General features: G+C 60.4%; 2 non-coding genes across 2 annotated transcripts; both read left to right on the top strand.

The window, feature by feature from the left end:
• Nucleotides 1–12,758: 12,758 nt before the first annotated feature.
• On the top strand, nt 12,759–12,877 carry LOC131864960 (5S ribosomal RNA). Its single transcript, XR_009363686.1, has one exon. It is a non-coding gene; the product is annotated as a 5S ribosomal RNA (ribosomal RNA).
• A 5,915-nt stretch (nt 12,878–18,792) lies between these two features.
• On the top strand, nt 18,793–18,911 carry LOC131864959 (5S ribosomal RNA). Its single transcript, XR_009363685.1, has one exon. It is a non-coding gene; the product is annotated as a 5S ribosomal RNA (ribosomal RNA).
• The last annotated feature ends 1,089 nt before the right edge of the window (nt 18,912–20,000 follow it).

The following is a 20,000-nucleotide window of genomic DNA, read 5'->3' as shown; positions in this document are numbered from 1 at the left end:
CCGCTCTTTAATATCTCGTTAATACCGCCAAGGAAATGGCACAAGCACACACACACAAGCATCCTCGGAAGAGGACAGTTCGAGTGACAGGTCAAATCCAAGAGTTCCGAAGACTACCTCCAGGAACAATCGGGAACAAGACCGATTACAAGTCGTCGAGTCTGTTACTGGGCGAACACGAGATGCGCACAGGAAATCGATCAGCCCTCACAATGGCCCAAGGCCAGAGATCGGACTGCTACGATTTACCCCAACAATCATCGTGCCACTCTTCGCAGAGAGGTGATAGACGCCAACGAGCCCGCGCATAGCAATCGAGGTGTAAAAAGGGCGTTGAAGGCAGGAAGCCTGGACGAAAGAGGCTACGAGGTCACCTCGAAGCGGTCTAAGAATCGGGCGCACTTGGGGCGACTACCAGTGCCAACCCCTTATCCCGCGGTGCGTCCGACACACAGAAATTTCCAAGGCGGCCAAGGAGCCTCCCCGCATAGCAATCGGGGTGTGAGGTTACGGATGCAGCATTGATAGCAATCGAGGTGGGAGGCGAAGGATGCAGAAGTGAGAGCCGAGGGATGTAGCAGAGATAGCAATCGGGGTGTGTGATGCAGAAGAGATAGCAATCGAGGTGTGCGGTGGGAAGGGCCCAGCAGCCAGAATGCATGAAGCGACGGATGAAGCAGTGATGACAACCGGGCTGTGAGGAGAGGAGGGATGCAGCCAAGAAAGCAATCAGGGCTCGAGGCAAGGGATGCATCAAGGATAGCAATCATGTTGTGAGGCGAGATTCCAAAGGCTAAACGTGAGAGGCTGCAGGGTCGACTCAGAGAGGTCTATGCATGTGAGAGGCTGAAAGCAAGGTCAACTCGGAGCGGTCTATGCATCGGGCGCGCTTGGGGCGACTACCAGTGCCAACCCCTTATCCCGCGACGCGTCCGACAAAGAGAACGTTCCAAGGCGGCAGAGGAGGTTACCAGCCGAAGGATGCAGTAGCAATAACAGGTATAGTTCCGCGGCGGCCGAGAAGACTCACCGCATAGGAATCGGGATGCGAGGCGAGGGATGCGGCGGGAAGGCCCCGACGGCTAAACGGAAGAGGCTGCAGGGCCGCCTCGGAATGGTCCAAGCATCGGACGCGATTGGGACGACTACCAGTGCCAACCCCTTATCCCGCGATGCGTCCGATACACAGATAGTTCCAAGGCGGCCGAGGAGCCTCACCGCATATCAATCGGGGTGCGAGGCGAGGGATGGGGCGGGAAGGCCCCAACGGCTAGACGGAAGAGGCTTCAGGGCCACCTCGGAATGCTCCAAGCATCGGACGCGCTTGGGGCGACTACCAGTGCCAACCCCTTATCCCGCGATGCGTCCGATACACAGATGGTTCCAAGGCGGCCGAGGAGCCTCACCGCATAGCAATCGGGGGTGCGAGGCGAGGGATGGGGCGGGAAGGCCCCAACGGCTAGACGGAAGAGGCTTCAGGGCCGCCTCGGAATGGTCCAAGCATCGGACGCGCTTGGGGCGACTACCAGTGACAACCCCTCATCCCGCGATGCGTCCGATACGAAGATGGTTCCAAGGCGGCCGAGGAGCCTCACCGCATAGCAATCGGGGTGCGAGGTGGGGGATGCGGCGAGATGGCCCCAACGGCTAGACGGAAGAGGCCACAGGGCCGCGTCGGAATAGTCCAAGCATCGGACGCGCTTGGGGCGACTACCAGTGACAACCCCTTATCCCGCGATGCGTCCGATACGAAGATAGTTCCAAGGCGGCCGAGGAGCCTCACCGCATAGCAATCCGGGTGCGAGGTGGGGGATGCGGCGAGATGGCCCCAACGGCTAGACGGAAGAGGCTGCAGGGCCGCCTCGGAATAGTCCAAGCATCGGACGCGCTTGGGGCGACTACCAGTGACAACCCCTTATCCCGCGATGCTTCCGATACGAAGACAGTTCCAAGGCGGCCGAGGAGCCTCACCGCATAGCAATGGGGGTGCGAGGTGAGGGATGCGGCGAGATGGCCCCAACGGCTAGACGGAAGAGGCCACAGGGCCGCCTCGGAATAGTCCAAGCATCGGACGCGCTTGGGGCGACTACCACTGCCAACCCCTTATCCCGCGATGCGTCCGATACACAGATAGTTCCGAGGCGGCCGAGGAGCTGGGGGATGCGGCGAGATGGCCCCAACGGCTAGACGGAAGAGGCTGCAGGGCCGCCTCGGAATAGTCCAAGCATCGGACGCGCTTGGGGCGACTACCAGTGACAACCCCTTATCCCGCGATGCGTCCGATACACAGATAGTTCCGAGGCGGCCAAGGAGCCTCACCGCATAGCAATCGTGGTGCGAGGTGGGGGATGCAGCGAGATGGCCCCAACGGCTAGACGGAAGAGGCTGCAGGGCCGCCTCGGAATGGTCCAAGCATCGGACGCGCTTGGGGCGACTACCACTGCCAACCCCTTATCCCGCGATGCGTCCGATACACAGATAGTTCCAAGGCGGCCGAGGAGCCTCACCGAATAGCAATCGGGGTGCGAGGCGAGGGATGCGGCGAGAAAGCCCCAACGGCTAGAGGGAAGAGGCTTCAGGTCCGCCTCGGAATGGTCCAAGCATCGGACGCGCTTGGGGCGACTACCAGTGACAACCCCTTATCCCGCGACGCGTCCGATACACAGATAGTTCCAAGGCGGCCGAGGAGCCTCACCGCATAGCAATCGGGGTGCGAGGCGAGGGATGCGGCGAGAAGGACCCAACGGCTAGACGGAAGAGGCTTCAGGGCCGCCTCGGAATGGTCCAAGCATCGGACGCGCTTGGGGCGACTACCAGTGACAACCCCTTATCCCGCGACGCGTCCGATACACAGATAGTTCCAAGGCGGCCGAGGAGCCTCACCGCATAGCAATCGGGGTGCGAGGCGAGGGATGCGGCGAGAAGGACCCAACGGCTAGACGGAAGAGGCTTCAGGTCCGCCTCGGAATGGTCCAAGCATCGGACGCGCTTGGGGCGACTACCAGTGACAACCCCTTATCCCGCGACGCGTCCGATACACAGATAGTTCCAAGGCGGCCGAGGAGCCTCACCGCATAGCAATCGGGGTGCGAGGCGAGGGATGCGGCGAGAAGGACCCAACGGCTAGACGGAAGAGGCTTCAGGGCCGCCTCGGAATGGTCCAAGCATCGGACGCGCTTGGGGCGACTACCAGTGACAACCCCTTATCCCGCGATGCGTCCGATACACAGATAGTTCCAAGGCGGCCGAGGAGCCTCACCGCATAGCAATCGGGGTGCGAGGCGAGGGATGCGGCGAGAAGGACCCAACGGCTAGACGGAAGAGGCTTCAGGGCCGCCTCGGAATGGTCCAAGCATCGGACGCGCTTGGGGCGACTACCAGTGACAACCCCTTATCCCGCGACGCGTCCGATACACAGATAGTTCCAAGGCGGCCGAGGAGCCTCACCGCATAGCAATCGGGGTGCGAGGCGAGGGATGCGGCAAGAAGGACCCAACGGCTAGACGGAAGAGGCTTCAGGGCCGCCTCGGAATGGTCCAAGCATCGGACGCGCTTGGGGCGACTACCAGTGACAACCCCTTATCCCGCGACGCGTCCGATACACAGATAGTTCCAAGGCGGCCGAGGAGCCTCACCGCATAGCAATCGGGGTGCGAGGCGAGGGATGCGGCGAGAAGGACCCAACGGCTAGACGGAAGAGGCTTCAGGTCCGCCTCGGAATGGTCCAAGCATCGGACGCGCTTGGGGCGACTACCAGTGACAACCCCTTATCCCGCGACGCGTCCGATACACAGATAGTTCCAAGGCGGCCGAGGAGCCTCACCGCATAGCAATCGGGGTGCGAGGCGAGGGATGCGGCGAGAAGGACCCAACGGCTAGACGGAAGAGGCTTCAGGGCCGCCTCGGAATGGTCCAAGCATCGGACGCGCTTGGGGCGACTACCAGTGACAACCCCTTATCCCGCGACGCGTCCGATACACAGATAGTTCCAAGGCGGCCGAGGAGCCTCACCGCATAGCAATCGGGGTGCGAGGCGAGGGATGCGGCGAGAAGGACCCAACGGCTAGACGGAAGAGGCTTCAGGGCCGCCTCGGAATGGTCCAAGCATCGGACGCGCTTGGGGCGACTACCAGTGACAACCCCTTATCCCGCGATGCGTCCGATACACAGATAGTTCCAAGGCGGCCGAGGAGCCTCACCGCATAGCAATCGGGGTGCGAGGCGAGGGATGCGGCGAGAAGGACCCAACGGCTAGACGGAAGAGGCTTCAGGGCCGCCTCGGAATGGTCCAAGCATCGGACGCGCTTGGGGCGACTACCAGTGACAACCCCTTATCCCGCGACGCGTCCGATACACAGATAGTTCCAAGGCGGCCGAGGAGCCTCACCGCATAGCAATCGGGGTGCGAGGCGAGGGATGCGGCGAGAAGGACCCAACGGCTAGACGGAAGAGGCTTCAGGGCCGCCTCGGAATGGTCCAAGCATCGGACGCGCTTGGGGCGACTACCAGTGACAACCCCTTATCCCGCGACGCGTCCGATACACAGATAGTTCCAAGGCGGCCGAGGAGCCTCACCGCATAGCAATCGGGGTGCGAGGCGAGGGATGCGGCGAGAAGGACCCAACGGCTAGACGGAAGAGGCTTCAGGGCCGCCTCGGAATGGTCCAAGCATCGGACGCGCTTGGGGCGACTACCAGTGACAACCCCTTATCCCGCGACGCGTCCGATACACAGATAGTTCCAAGGCGGCCGAGGAGCCTCACCGCATAGCAATCGGGGTGCGAGGCGAGGGATGCGGCGAGAAGGACCCAACGGCTAGACGGAAGAGGCTTCAGGGCCGCCTGGGAATGGTCCATGCATCGCACGCGCTTGGGGCGACTACCAGTGACAACCCCTTATCCCGCGACGCGTCCGATACACAGATAGTTCCAAGGCGGCCGAGGAGCCTCACCGCATAGCAATCGGGGTGCGAGGCGAGGGATGCGGCGAGAAGGACCCAACGGCTAGACGGAAGAGGCTTCAGGGCCGCCTCGGAATGGTCCAAGCATCGGACGCGCTTGGGGCGACTACCAGTGACAACCCCTTATCCCGCGACGCGTCCGATACACAGATAGTTCCAAGGCGGCCGAGGAGCCTCACCGCATAGCAATCGGGGTGCGAGTCGAGGGATGCGGCGAGAAGGACCCAACGGCTAGACGGAAGAGGCTTCAGGGCCGCCTCGGAATGGTCCAAGCATCGGACGCGCTTGGGGCGACTACCAGTGACAACCCCTTATCCCGCGATGCGTCTGATACACAGATAGTTCCAAGGCGGCCGAGGAGCCTCACCGCATAGCAATCGGGGTGCGAGGCAAGGGATGCGGCGAGAAGGACCCAACGGCTAGACGGAAGAGGCTTCAGGGCCGCCTCGGAATGGTCCAAGCATCGGACGCGCTTGGGGCGACTACCGTTGCCAACCCCTTATCCCGCGATGCGTCTGATACACAGATAGTTCCGAGGCGGCCGAGGAGCCTCACCGCATAGCAATCGGGTTGCGAGGCAGATTATTGGGAAGGGAACCCCCTGGGATGCGGCTCAAGCAGTGCCCAAAGGGACTGGAATGCGGAATCACATCGAGAGACCCAAATGCTATACGAGGGCTCAAATCGAATTATCGATTTGGCCACGACATGGACGCATCGGAACGACTACCTTTGCCGAACCACTCGCAATTGCATCCATACCGAAACCAATAGACATTTCCGTCAGAGCCCTCGCATAGCATTCGGGAATCTCGCATGCCCCTCTAAATCGACCAATGCTGGCGCTCAACGAAAATCCGAGCGCTACCACCGTTCGAGCGCCAGCATTGGTCGAGTTAGAGGGGCACGGGGGAGAATGCTCCAGTCAACACCTCCCCTATATAAGTTATTTGTCCGATTCTCGCACAACCGTAGTCTGCCTCGTCGAATCAAACAACGGTCCCAGATTCCGACTTCCGTTCCGTAGAGACCCAAAAGCTAGATGGAGGCTCGCAAGAAAGAGAGTCGGCGCATAGCAATCGGGTTTCTCGAACGTTTAGGGACCGAGCTCACTTGCGGATAGGGCAAAATCCGCCAAGCAACCCAAAAGCTAGACGGGGGCTCGAATCGAATCGCCTAGGCGGCCACAACAACGACGTGTTGGATCGACTACCAGTGCCAAACCATTCAGCAAGACTAGTCTGTGTCGAGGCCGGATAGAGATTCTCAGAGAGCGCCCGTATAGCATTTAGGAGACCTGCCGCGTCCCTCACACTCGACAAATGGTGGTGCACGTTTATAAATCCGAGCGATCCCAACCCTTTCAAGCACCAACATCGGTCGAGATAGAGGGGCACGGAGGGGGCTGCGTGAGACAACACAGTCCCCTATATAAGTTATTTGTCCGATTCTCACACATCCGAAGAATGGTCATCAAATCGGACAACAGCCCAAACTTCCGACTTCCGTCCCAGAAAGCCCAAGAGCTATCTAAAACGTTCATGGCCGGAACTCGATCGCGGCTATACCAGTCCGCCAAGCAACCCAAAAGCTAGACTGGAGCTCTAGTCGAATCACCTCTGTGGCCATTGCAAGGACGTGTTGGAGCGACTACCATTGCCGAACCATTCCGCAGGTCGAGTCCATACCAAGGCCGCATAGAGATTCACGATGAGCTCCTGCATAGCAATCAGGAGACTTGCCGTGTCCATCACAATCGATAAATCCTGGTGCAAGATTTTTGCATCCGAGCGCTCCAACCAGTCGAGCACCAGCATCAATCGACATAAACGGGCACGGGGGGAGGATGCTCGAGAACACTACCTCCCCTATATAAGTTATTTGTCCGATTCTCAAGCAGCCGAAGTCTGGTCATCGAATCGGGTCAAAGACCACAACTTCCGACTTTACCCACAATGCAAGTCATCGAATCGAACATCGGCCCCCGAGTCGGACTCCATGCGTATGTCAGGTCATCGGACCCAAATTCCGCCTTCCTGCGCATGGCGGGCCATCAATATCAACTCGGTCATCGGACCCAAACTCCGCCTTTCTGCGCATGGCACGCCTTCAAATCGGTCATCGGACCCAAATTCCGCCTTCCTGTGCATGGCGGGCCATCAACATCAACTCGGTCATCGGACCCAAATTCCGCCTTTCTGCGCATGGCACGCCATCAACTCGGTCATCGGACCCAAATTCCGCCTTCCTGCGCATGGCAGGTCATCGGACACAAATTCAGACCTCGCCAATATGCCTACGTATCGAATCGGTCATCGGACCCAACTTCCGACTTCATCCATACTGTAGGGTCTTTGAGGTTGGCGCGGTGCGCTCAACCCGGGGAGTCGACCCATCGAAGCATACACCTCCCCTATATAAGCTATTTGTCCGATTCCCACACCTGTGTAGTTTGCACCTCTGACCAGGACATCGACCCCAACTTCCGAACTCGACTGCAACGACGGCACCAGCGCCTTGGTGCGCACCTTGCGACGCACAGTCCCAACATTCGCCTTCCTGCACATGGCAGGTCATCGGACCCAAATTCCGACCTCGCGAGTATGCCTACATATCGAATCGGTCATCGGACACAACTTCCGACTTCATCCATACCGTAGGGTCTTTGAGGTTGGCGCGGTGCGCTCAACCCGGGGAGTCGACCCAACGAAGCATACACCTCCCCTATATAAGCTATTTGTCCGATTCCCACACCTGTGTAGTTTGCACCTCCGATCAGGACATCGACCCCAACTTCCGAACTCGCCTGCAACGACCGAACCAGCGCCTTGGTGCGCACCTTGCAACGCACAGTGCCAACATTCGCCTTCCTGCACATGGCAGGTCATCGGACCCAAATTCCGACCTCGCGAGTATGCCTACATATCGAATCGGTCATCGGACCCAACTTCCGACTTCATCCATACCGTAGGGTCTTTGAGGTTGGCGCGGTGCGCTCAACCCGGGGAGTCGACCCAACGAAGCATACACCTCCCCTATATAAGCTATTTGTCCGATTCCCACACCTGTGTAGCTTGCACCTCCGATCAGGACATCGACCCCAACTTCCGAACTCGACTAAAAAGACCGCACCAGCACCTTGGTGTGCACCTTGCAACGCACAGTGCCAACATTCGCCTTCCTGCACATGGCAGGTCATCGGACCCAAATTCCGACCTCATGAGCATACCTACTAATCGAATCGGTCATCGGACCCAACTTCCGACTTCATCCATACCGTAGGGTCTTTGAGGTTGGCGCGGTGCGCTCAACCTGGGGAGTCGACCCATCGAAGCATACACCTCCCCTATATAAGCTATTTGTCCGATTCCGACACCTGTGTAGTTTGCACCTCCGCTCAGGACATCGACCCCAACTTCCGAACTCGCCTGCAACGACCGAACCAGCGCCTTGGTGCGCACCAAAAGTGCGCACTTTTGGAGGGCACTTTTGTGCGCTCCAAAGGTGCGCACTTTTGGAGGGCACTTTTGTGCGCTCCAAAGGTGCGCACTTTTGGAGGGCACTTTTTGGAGGGCACTTTTGTGCGCTCCAAAGGTGCGCACTTTTGGAGGGCACTTTTTGGAGGGCACTTTTCTGCGCTCCAAAGGTGCGCACTTTTGGAGGGCACTTTTTGGAGGGCACTTTTCTGCGCTCCAAAGGTGCGCACTTTTGGAGGGCACTTTTTGGAGGGCACTTTTCTGCGCTCCAAAGGTGCGCACTTTTGGAGGGCACTTTTTGGAGGGCACTTTTCTGCGCTCCAAAGGTGCGCACTTTTGGAGGGCACTTTTGTGCACTCCAAAGGTGCACACTTTTGGAGGGCACTTTTTGGAGGGCACTTTTCTGCACTCCAAAGGTGCGCACTTTTGGAGGGCACTTTTTGGAGGGCACTTTTGTGCGCTCCAAAGGTGCGCACTTTTGGAGGGCACTTTTTGGAGGGCACTTTTGTGCGCTCCAAAGGTGCGCACTTTTGGAGGGCACTTTTGTGCACTCCAAAGGTGCGCACTTTTGGAGGGCACTTTTCCTGCGCTCCAAAGGTGCACACCTAGGTGAGCACCTTCGACCACACCTTGTAGCACACCAAACTCTGACTTTCGACTTCATCCGCAATGCAGGGTCTTTGAGGTTGGCGCAATGCGCACAACCAGGGGAGTCGACCCATCAAACCCAACACCTCCCCTATATAAGCTATTTGTCTGATTCTCATACATGCGTAGCCTGCAGGAGCAATTAGGACATCGACCCCAACTTTCGGCTTCTAAACGAAAACAAGGTCTTTGAGGTTGGTGTAATGCGAACAACTAGGGGAGTCAACCCATCAAACCCAACACCTCCCCTATATAAGCTATTTGTCTGATTCTCATACATGTGTAGTCTACAGGAGCAATTAGGACATCGACCCCAACTTTTGACTTCTTAACGAAAACAAGGTCTTTGAGGTTGACGTAATGCGCACAACCAGGGGAGTCGACCCATCAAACCCAACACCTCCCCTATATAAGCTATTTGTCCGATTCTCATACATGTGTAGCCTACAGGAGCCATTAGGACATTGACCCCAACTTTTGACTTCTTAACGAAAACAAGGTCTTTGAGGTTGGCGTAATGCGCACAACCAAGGGAGTTGACCCATCAAACCCAACACCTCCCCTATATAAGCTATTTGTCTGATTCTCATACATGTGTAGCCTGCAACAACGATTAGGACATCCACCCCAACTTCTGAATTCGTCTGCGTTGACCGCACCAAAGGTGCACGCCTTGGTGCTCACCAAAATCCGACTTCCGACTTCTTCTGCTATGCGGGGTCTTTGAGGTTGGCGCAGTGCGCACAACCAGGGGAGTCAACCCACCGAATGCAACACCTCCCCTATATAAGCTATTTGTCTGATTCTCATACATGCGTAGACTGCAGCAATGATTAGGACATCCACCCCAACTTTTGACTTCTTAAACAAGACAGGGTCTTTGAAGTTGGTGCAGTGCACACAACCAGGGGAGTCGACCCATCAAACGCAACACCTCCCCTATATAAAGCTATTTGTCCGATTCTCATACGTGTAGTCTGCAGCAGCGATTAGGACATCGACCCCAACTTCCGAATTCGTTTGCATTGACCGCACCAAAGGTGCACGCCTTGGTGTGCACCTTGGAGTGCACTTTGGTGCTCACCTCGGTGCACACTTTGGTGTGCACCTCGGTGTGCACCAAAGGTGCGCACCTTGGAGCGCACCAAAGGTGTACACTTTGGAGCGCACCACATAGGGTCTTTGAGAGGTTGGCGCAGTGCGCACACCAAGGTGGGTGTTGAGGTGCGTGCCGAGGTGGGTGGGTGCTAGGGTGCGCTCCATGGTGGGTGCCAGGGTGGGTGCGTGCTAGGGTGGATTCCAAAGAGGGTCATAGGGTGGGTGCCAAGGTGGGTTGGTGATATAGTGGGTTCAAAGGTGGGTACTAGGGTGGGTTCCAAGGTGGGTCACAAGTTGGGTGCCAGGATGCGTGGGTGTTAGGTTGGGTGCCAAGGTGGGCTCCTGCGTGGGTGGGTGCTAGGGTGGGTTTCAAGGTGGACGCGAGGGCGGGTGCCAAGGTGGGTAACAAGTTGGGTGTTAGGATGGGTGAGTGCTAGAGTGGGTGCCAAGGTGGGTGGGTGCTAAGGTGGATGCCAAGGTGGTTCACAGGGTGGGTGGGTTCTAGGGTGAGTTCCAAGGTGGGTCACAGGTTTAGTGCTAGGGTGCGTGTCAAGGCGGGTGTCGAGGTGCCTGGGTGCTAGGGTGTGGATGCCAATGTGGGTCATAGGGTGGGTACTAGGGTGGGCTGCAATGTGGGTGCCAAGGTGGGTAACATGCTCGGTTGGTTCTAAATTGGGTGTCAGGGTGGGTGTGCACCCACCTTGCCCGAGGTGGGTGCCAAGGTGCCAGTGTGGGTGGGTGCTAAGGTGGATGCCAAGGTGGGTGAGAAGGTGGGTGATAGGTTGAGTGGTAGGATGGGTGGGTGCCAAGATGGGTCACAGGGTGGGTGCAAGGGTGGGTAGGTGCTAGGGTTGGTGTCAGGGTGGGTGGGTGCTAGGTTGGGTTCCAAGGTGGGTGCGAGGGTGAGTGTCAAGGTGGGTCACAGGTTAGGTGCTAGGATGGGTGAGTGCTAGGGTGCAAAGGTGCCAGGGTGGGTGCTAGGATGGGTCGATGCTAGGGTGAGTGGCAAGGTGGGTCCACAAGTGTCAAGGTGGGTGCCGAGGTGGGTGCCAACTTGGGTTCCAAGGTGGGTGCCAAGTGGGCGACTGCTATGGTGGATGCCAAGGTGGGTCACGGGGTGGGTGCCAAGTTGCTAGGTTGTGTTCCAAGGTGGGTGCCAACGTGGCTGCTAGGGTGCGTGGGTTAAAGGGTGTGTCACAACGTGGGTGCCAGGATGGGTGCGCACCCACACTGGCCAAGACGGGTGCAAGGTTGGGTTCCAAGCCCGGTCACAGGCTGGGTGCTAGGATGGGTGGGTGCCAAGGTGGGCACCAGGGTGGGTGCACCCACCCTGGCCAAGGTGGGTCACGGGGTGGGTCCTAGGGTGGGTAACAGGGTGGGTACTAAGGTGCGTGCCAAGGTGGGTCATGGGGTGGGTGCCAAGGTGGGCACCAGGGTGGGTGTGCACCAACCCTAGCCAGGGTAGGTCACGGGGTGGTTGTCGGGGTGGGCGTCAAGGAGCCAAGGTGGGTGGCAAGTAGCCAAGTTGCGTGCCAAGGTGGGTGTCGGGGTGGGTGCCAAGGATCCAAGGTGGGTGCCAAGGAACCAAGGTGGGTGTCTGGGTGGGTGCCGAGGTGGGAGCCAGGGTGGGTCCCAAGGTGAGTGCAAAGGTGGGTGCCAGGGTCAAGGTGAGTGCCAATGTGGGTTCCAAGGTGCCAGGGTCAGGGTGAGTGCCAATGTGGGTTCAAAGGTGCTAAGTTGGGTGCGAGGTTGGGTGCGAGGGTGGGTGGGTGCCAAGGTGTGCTAGGTGGAAGCCCGGGTGGGTCGGCATCCCATGGGTGTCGAGTTGGGTGCCTGATGGGTGCTTCTTGTCAAGTTTTAGTCGTCGGGACTCATTTCGAGCCTTAGAGGTCGTTTCTTGTCCGGTTGCCCTGTCTTCGACCTGGGAACCCAATTTTGGTCCTCGGGTCCCATTTTTTTTTGTCTCGCATCCCACTTTTGGCCTGTGGCCTTTTCGGGGTCGATTCTCGTTTTGGGCATCAGAGCATGTTTCTTCTCCTAAAACCCAATATTTGTTTATTAAGTCTCGGAACACATTTTTGTTCTCGTGGACCCATCATGGGTCTTGGAACGCATTTGTGGTCCTTGGGTCCCATTTTGCATCCCGAAACTTGTGTTTTGGTGCTTGATCCCTATTTTGGGTGCCCACCTTGCACCAAGTGCGCACCCGGGGCAAACCGAGCGCCTTGGTGCACCGGGGCAAGATCGAGCGTGCACCCGAGGCGCCCCGAACATGCACCAAGGTGCACTCGGCCCACATGTGAGCGCAGGTCGTTGCGCCCGAGGTGGTGTGTGGGCACCGCGTTGCAGACGGGACACTGCACGCACACGACGCCCCGTCCAGGTGCACGCACGTAGGCCGGGCCGGGTGCACACCCGACGCCCTAGCAAGGTGCGCGCACCCGGGCAGGGCTCACACTTGGCGAACGGGGCGCACTTCGCGAGGGAGGGTGTGCACCTCGACGGGGGTGGGTGGCCGGGGTGGATTCGCACGTGGGTCGCGGTTTGCTAAGTACACACTGCGACAAGCTCATAACGGGTGCGATCATACCAGCGTTAGTGCACCGGATCCCATCAGAACTCCGCAGTTAAGCGCGCTTGGGCCGGAGTAGTACTGGGATGGGTGACCTCCCGGGAAGTCCCGGTGTTGCACCCTTTCTTAGTTTTTCGCCGGGCGTCGCAATGCTATTTGAATAAACCTTTTGCCCGTTTGCGTTCTCGTCGGGGCCGGGCCGGGCCGGGGTGCGCTGCCCGCACTACCGCGCGCGCGGGGGCGACACCGAGCGCGCACCCGAGGCGCCCCGAGCACACAGGCCACGGTGCAACCCGGGCGTTGTGCGCGCACCCCGGTGCGCCCGAGGTGCTGCGCGCGCACCCAGGTGAAATCGGTGTGCACCTCGGCCAGTGCGCGCTCGGTCGAGTCGCGCACGTTGGCCAAGGTGCACGGTGATGTTTCTTACTCTAAGGTTCCGCACCAGACGCCCGGGACAGGTGAGCGAAGCTGGGCGGGGCCGGGTGCGCGGCCGGGGCAGGTGCACGCAGCTGGAGAGAGCTTTGGAGCACACCAGAGGTGCGCACCTTGGAGCACACTTCGGAGCGCACCAATGATGCGCTCCATTCAAAAGTTTCCTGAAAAGGCAAAAAAAGTTGAGATTATAGAATTTCCCACTTGAGAGATTGTAAAAAAAAAAAATTTAAAATGAAGGAAACGCGGGTGCCAAGGTGTGCGCGCCCGGGTGCGCAGCCCAGCCAAGGTGTGCGCACCAAGGCGCCCACCCTGGCGAAGGTGCACGCAAGGTGCGCACCCGAGGCAAACCGGACAATTAACCCAACTTTCGACTTCGCGCGCACCTGCGCACCTTGGAGCGCACTTCGGAGCGCTCCTTGGTGCGCACCAATCTTGGGCACCTCGGAGTGCACCATGGCGCCCACCAAGGTGCGCACCCGGGGCAAACCGAGCTCCGACTTCGTGCGCACCTTGGAGCGCACGAAAGGTGCGCACCATGGCGCCCACCAAGGTGCGCAGCCCAGCCAAGGCGTGCGCATCAAGGTGCGCACCCTGGCGAAGGTGCGCACCCGGGGCAAACCGAGCTCCGACTTCGTGCGCACCTTGGAGCGCACAAAGGGTGCGCAACCCAGCCAAGGTGTGCGCACCCCGGGCAAACCGAGCTCCGAATCGTGCGCACCTTGGAGCACACTTCGGAGCCCTCCTTGGTGCGCACCGATGTTGCGCACCTCGGAGCGCACCCGGGGAAAACAATGCAATTAACCCGACTTTCGACTTCGTGGGCACCTCGGAGCGCTCTCGGGTTCGCACCTCGGAGCACACCGAGGTGCGCACCTTTGATGCGCTGCCTTCACCAATTTCCAGAAAAGGCAAGAAAACATTGAGAAGGTGTGCGCACCGAGGTGCCCACCCTGGCGAAGGTGCACGCGAGGTGCGCACCCGGGGCAAACCGGGCTCCGACTTCGTGCACGCCATGCTGCGCACCTTGGAGGGCCATGGTGCGCACCTTGGAGCACACTTCGGAGCGCTCAATGGTGCCCAACCCAGCCAAGGTGCCCACCGCGGCGAAGGTGCACGCGAGGTGCGCACCCGGGGCAAACCGGGCTCCGACTTCGTGCACGCCGCACCTTGGAGCACACTTCGGAGCGCTCCTTGGTGCGCACCAGGGCGCGCAACCCAGCCGAGGTGCCCACCCCGGCGAAGGTGCACGCGGGGTGCGCACCCGGGGCAAACCGGGCTCCGACTTCGTGCACGCCATGGTGCCCACCGCGGCGAAGGTGCACGCGAGGTGCGCACCCGGGGCAAACCGGGCTCCGACTTCGTGCACGCCGCACCTTGGAGCACACTTCGGAGCGCTCCTTGGTGCGCACCAGGGCGCGCAACCCAGCCGAGGTGCCCACCCCGGCGAAGGTGCACGCGAGGTGCGCACCCGGGGCAAACCGGGCTCCGACTTCGTGCACGCCATGGTGCCCACCGCGGCGAAGGTGCACGCGAGGTGCGCACCCGGGGCAAACCGGGCTCCGACTTCGTGCACGCCGCACCTTGGAGCACACTTCGGAGCGCTCCTTGGTGCGCACCATGGTGCCCACCAGGGCGCGCAACCCCGCCGAAGGTGCACGCGAGGTGCGCACCCGGGGCAAACCGGGCTCCGACTTCGTGCACGCCGCACCTTGGAGCACACTTCGGAGCGCTCCTTGGTGCGCACCAGGGCGCGCAACCCCGCCGAAGGTGCACGCGAGGTGCGCACCCGGGGCAAACCGGGCTCCGACTTCGTGCACGCCATGGTGCGCACCAGGGTGCCCACCGCGGCGAAGGTGCGCACCCGGGGCAAACCGGGCTCCGACTTCGTGCACGCCGCACCTTGGAGCACACTTCGGAGCGCTCCTTGGTGCGCACCAGGGCGCGCAACCCAGCCGAGGTGCCCACCCCGGCGAAGGTGCACGCGAGGTGCGCACCCGGGGCAAACCGGGCTCCGACTTCGTGCACGCCATGGTGCCCACCGCGGCGAAGGTGCGCACCCGGGGCAAACCGGGCTAGGACTTCGTGCACGCCGCACCTTGGAGCACACTTTGGAGCGCTCCTTGGTGCGCACCATGGTGCCCACCAGGCCGCGCAACCCAGCCAAGGTGTGCGCACCAAGGTGCACGCGAGGTGCGCACCCGGGGCAAACCGGGGTCCGGCTTCGTGCACGCCGCACCTTGGAGCACACATCGGGGCGCTCCCGGGTTCGCACCGGCGTTGCGCACCGTGGTGGGCACCTCGGAGCGCACCGTGGTGGGCACCTCGGAGCACACCAAGGTGGGCAGCGAGGTGCGCACCTTTGATGCGATGCCTTCACTAATTTCCATAAAAGGCAAAAAAAAACGAGATTTTAAAATTTCCGTTTTGAAAGATAGTGAGAAAAAGGGAATGCTGGTGCCATCTTGAGCCCGCCCTGGTGCGCAGCCCAGCCAAGGTGTGCGCACCAAGGTGCCCACCCTGGCGAAGGTGAGCGCCCGGGCAATTAACCCAACTTCCAACTTCGCGCGCGCCAGGGTGGGAGCGCACCCAACAACCGGGCCTGGGAAGAGCCAATGCGAGAAACCCCACCAAACGCTCTGACAAAAAAAGAGGGGGCGCTCCAGTAACCCCGCTTCGGAGCGCACCCTGGGCAAACCCAGCCAGGGTGCCCACCCCGGCCAAGGTGCAGGCGAGGTGCGCACCCGGGGCAAACCGGGCTCCGACAACGTGCACGCCGCACCTTGGAGCACACTTCGTAGCGCTCCCGGGTGCGCACCTCAGAGCACACCAAGGTGGGCAGCGAGGTGCGCACCTTTGATGCGCTGCCTTCACTAATTTCCAGAAAAGGCAAAAAAAAGAGGAGATTTTAAAATTTCCGTTTTGAAAGATAGTGAAAAAAACGGAACGCGGGTGCCATCTTGAGCCCGCCCTGGTGCACAGCCCAGGTAAGGTGCCCACCCTGGCAAAGGTGCGCACCCGGGCAATTAACCCTACTTCCGACTTCGTGCGCGCCAGGGTGGCAACCGGGCCTGGGAAGAGCCAATGCGAGAAACCCCACCAAACGCTCCGACAAAAAAAGAGGCGGCGCTCCAATAACCCCGCTTCGGAGCGCAGCCGGGGCAAACCCAGCCAAGGTGCCCACCCCGACGAAGGTGCACGCGAGGTGCGCACCCGGGGCAAACCGGGCTCCGACAACGTGCACGCAGCACCTTGGAGCACACTTCGAAGCACTCCCGGGTGCCCACCGGCGTTGCGCACCGTGGTGGGCAGCGAGGTGCGCACCTTTGATGCGCTGCCTTCACTAATTTCCAGAAAAGGCAAAAAAAAATGAGATTTTAAAATTTCCGTTTTGAAAGATAGTGAAAAAAACGGAACGCGGGTGCCATCTTGAGCCCGCCCTGGTGCGCAGCCCAGGCAAGGCATGCGCACCAAGGTGCCCACCCGCGGTGCACGCCCGGGGCAAACCGGGCTCCGACTTCGTGCAGGCCGCACCTTGGAGCACACTTCGGAGCGCTCCTTGGTGCGCACCATGGTGCCCACCAGGGCGCACCCGGGGCAAACCGGGCTCCGACTTCGTGCACGCCGCACCTTGGAGCACACATCGGAGCGCTCCCAGGTTCGCACCAGCGTTGCGCACCTTTGATGCGCTGCCTTCACTAATTTCCAGAAAAGGCAAAAAAAAACGATATTTTAAAATTTCCGTTCTGAAAGATAGTGAAAAAAACGGAACGCGGGTGCCATCTTGAGCCCTTCCTGGTGCGCAGCCCAGGCAAGTTGTGCGCACCAAGGTGCCCACCCTGGCGGAGGTGCGCGCCCGGGGCAAACCGGGCTCCGACTTCGTGCACTGCATGGTGCCCACCAAGGCGCGCAACCCAGCCAAGGTGCCCACCGCAGCGAAGGTGCACGCGAGGTGCGCACCCGAGGTGCACACCCGGGGCAAACCGAGCTCCGACTTCGTGCACGCCGCACCTTGGAGCACACTTCAGAGCGCTCCTTGGTGCGCACCAGGGCGCGCAACCCAGCCAAGGTGCTCACCCCGGCGAAGGTGCACGCGAGGTGCGCACCCGGGGCAAGCCGGGCTCGGACTTCGTGCACGCCGCACCTTGGAGCACACATCGGAGCGCTCCCGGGTTCGCACCAGCATTGCGCACCTTTGATGCGCTGCCTTCACTAATTTCCAGAAAAGGCAAAAAAAAAAAAAAAACGAGATTTTAAAATTTCCGTTTTGAAAGATAGTGAAAAAAACGGAACGCGGGTGCCATCTTGAGCCCGCCCTGGTGTGCAGCCCAGGCAAGTTGTGCGCACCAAGGCACCCACCCTGGCCAAGGTGGGTCACGGGGTGGGTCCTAGGGTGGGTAACGGGGTGGGTACTAAGGTGCGTGCCAAGGTGGGTCATGGGGTGGGTGCCAAGGTGGGCACCAGGGTGGGTGTGCACCAACCCTAGCCAGGGTAGGTCACGGGGTGGTTGTCGGGGTGGGCGTCAAGGAGCCAAGGTGGGTGGCAAGTAGCCAAGTTGCGTGCCAAGGTGGGTGTCGGGGTGGGTGCCAAGGATCCAAGGTGGGTGCCAAGGAACCAAGGTGGGTGTCTGGGTGGGTGCCGAGGTGGGAGCCAGGGTGGGTCCCAAGGTGAGTGCAAAGGTGGGTGCCAGGGTCAAGGTGAGTGCCAATGTGGGTTCCAAGGTGCCAGGGTCAGGGTGAGTGCCAATGTGGGTTCAAAGGTGCTAAGTTGGGTGCGAGGTTGGGTGCGAGGGTGGGTGGGTGCCAAGGTGTGCTAGGTGGAAGCCCGGGTGGGTCGGCATCCCATGGGTGTCGAGTTGGGTGCCTGATGGGTGCTTCTTGTCAAGTTTTAGTCGTCGGGACTCATTTCGAGCCTTAGAGGTCGTTTCTTGTCCGGTTGCCCTGTCTTCGACCTGGGAACCCAATTTTGGTCCTCGGGTCCCATTTTTTTTTGTCTCGCATCCCACTTTTGGCCTGTGGCCTTTTCGGGGTCGATTCTCGTTTTGGGCATCAGAGCATGTTTCTTCTCCTAAAACCCAATATTTGTTTATTAAGTCTCGGAACACATTTTTGTTCTCGTGGACCCATCATGGGTCTTGGAACGCATTTGTGGTCCTTGGGTCCCATTTTGCATCCCGAAACTTGTGTTTTGGTGCTTGATCCCTATTTTGGGTGCCCACCTTGCACCAAGTGCGCACCCGGGGCAAACCGAGCGCCTTGGTGCACCGGGGCAAGATCGAGCGTGCACCCGAGGCGCCCCGAACATGCACCAAGGTGCACTCGGCCCACATGTGAGCGCAGGTCGTTGCGCCCGAGGTGGTGTGTGGGCACCGCGTTGCAGACGGGACACTGCACGCACACGACGCCCCGTCCAGGTGCACGCACGTAGGCCGGGCCGGGTGCACACCCGACGCCCTAGCAAGGTGCGCGCACCCGGGCAGGGCTCACACTTGGCGAACGGGGCGCACTTCGCGAGGGAGGGTGTGCACCTCGACGGGGGTGGGTGGCCGGGGTGGATTCGCACGTGGGTCGCGGTTTGCTAAGTACACACTGCGACAAGCTCATAACGGGTGCGATCATACCAGCGTTAGTGCACCGGATCCCATCAGAACTCCGCAGTTAAGCGCGCTTGGGCCGGAGTAGTACTGGGATGGGTGACCTCCCGGGAAGTCCCGGTGTTGCACCCTTTTTTAGTTTTTCGCCGGGCGTCGCAATGCTATTTGAATAAACCTTTTGCCCGTTTGCGTTCTCGTCGGGGCCGGGCCGGGCCGGGGTGCGCTGCCCGCACTACCGCGCGCGCGGGGGGCGACACCGAGCGCGCACCCGAGGCGCCCCGAGCACACAGGCCACGGTGCAACCCGGGCGTTGTGCGCGCACCCCGGTGCGCCCGAGGTGCTGCGCGCGCACCCAGGTGAAATCGGTGTGCACCTCGGCCAGTGCGCGCTCGGTCGAGTCGCGCACGTTGGCCAAGGTGCACGGTGATGTTTCTTACTCTAAGGTTCCGCACCAGACGCCCGGGACAGGTGAGCGAAGCTGGGCGGGGCCGGGTGCGCGGCCGGGGCAGGTGCACGCAGCTAGAGAGAGCTTTGGAGCACACCAGAGGTGCGCACCTTGGAGCACACTTCGGAGCGCACCAATGATGCGCTCCATTCAAAAGTTTCCTGAAAAGGCAAAAAAAGTTGAGATTATAGAATTTCCCACTTGAGAGATTGTAAAAAAAAAAAATTTAAAATGAAGGAAACGCGGGTGCCAAGGTGTGCGCGCCCGGGTGCGCAGCCCAGCCAAGGTGTGCGCACCAAGGCACCCACCCTGGCGAAGGTGCACGCAAGGTGCGCACCCGAGGCAAACCGGACAATTAACCCAACTTTCGACTTCGCGCGCACCTGCGCACCTTGGAGCGCACTTCGGAGCGCTCCTTGGTGCGCACCAATCTTGGGCACCTCGGAGTGCACCATGGCGCCCACCAAGGTGCGCACCCGGGGCAAACCGAGCTCCGACTTCGTGCGCACCTTGGAGCGCACGAAAGGTGCGCACCATGGCGCCCACCAAGGTGCGCAGCCCAGCCAAGGCGTGCGCATCAAGGTGCGCACCCTGGCGAAGGTGCGCACCCGGGGCAAACCGAGCTCCGACTTCGTGCGCACCTTGGAGCGCACAAAGGGTGCGCAACCCAGCCAAGGTGTGCGCACCCCGGGCAAACCGAGCTCCGAATCGTGCGCACCTTGGAGCACACTTCGGAGCCCTCCTTGGTGCGCACCGATGTTGCGCACCTCGGAGCG

Source organism: Cryptomeria japonica, unplaced genomic scaffold (assembly GCF_030272615.1).
Source record: "Cryptomeria japonica unplaced genomic scaffold, Sugi_1.0 HiC_scaffold_98, whole genome shotgun sequence".
NCBI classification, from domain to species: domain Eukaryota; kingdom Viridiplantae; phylum Streptophyta; class Pinopsida; order Cupressales; family Cupressaceae; genus Cryptomeria; species Cryptomeria japonica.
Note: the sequence above shows the minus strand (reverse complement) of the source record. Positions and strands in the feature narration are given on the sequence as shown.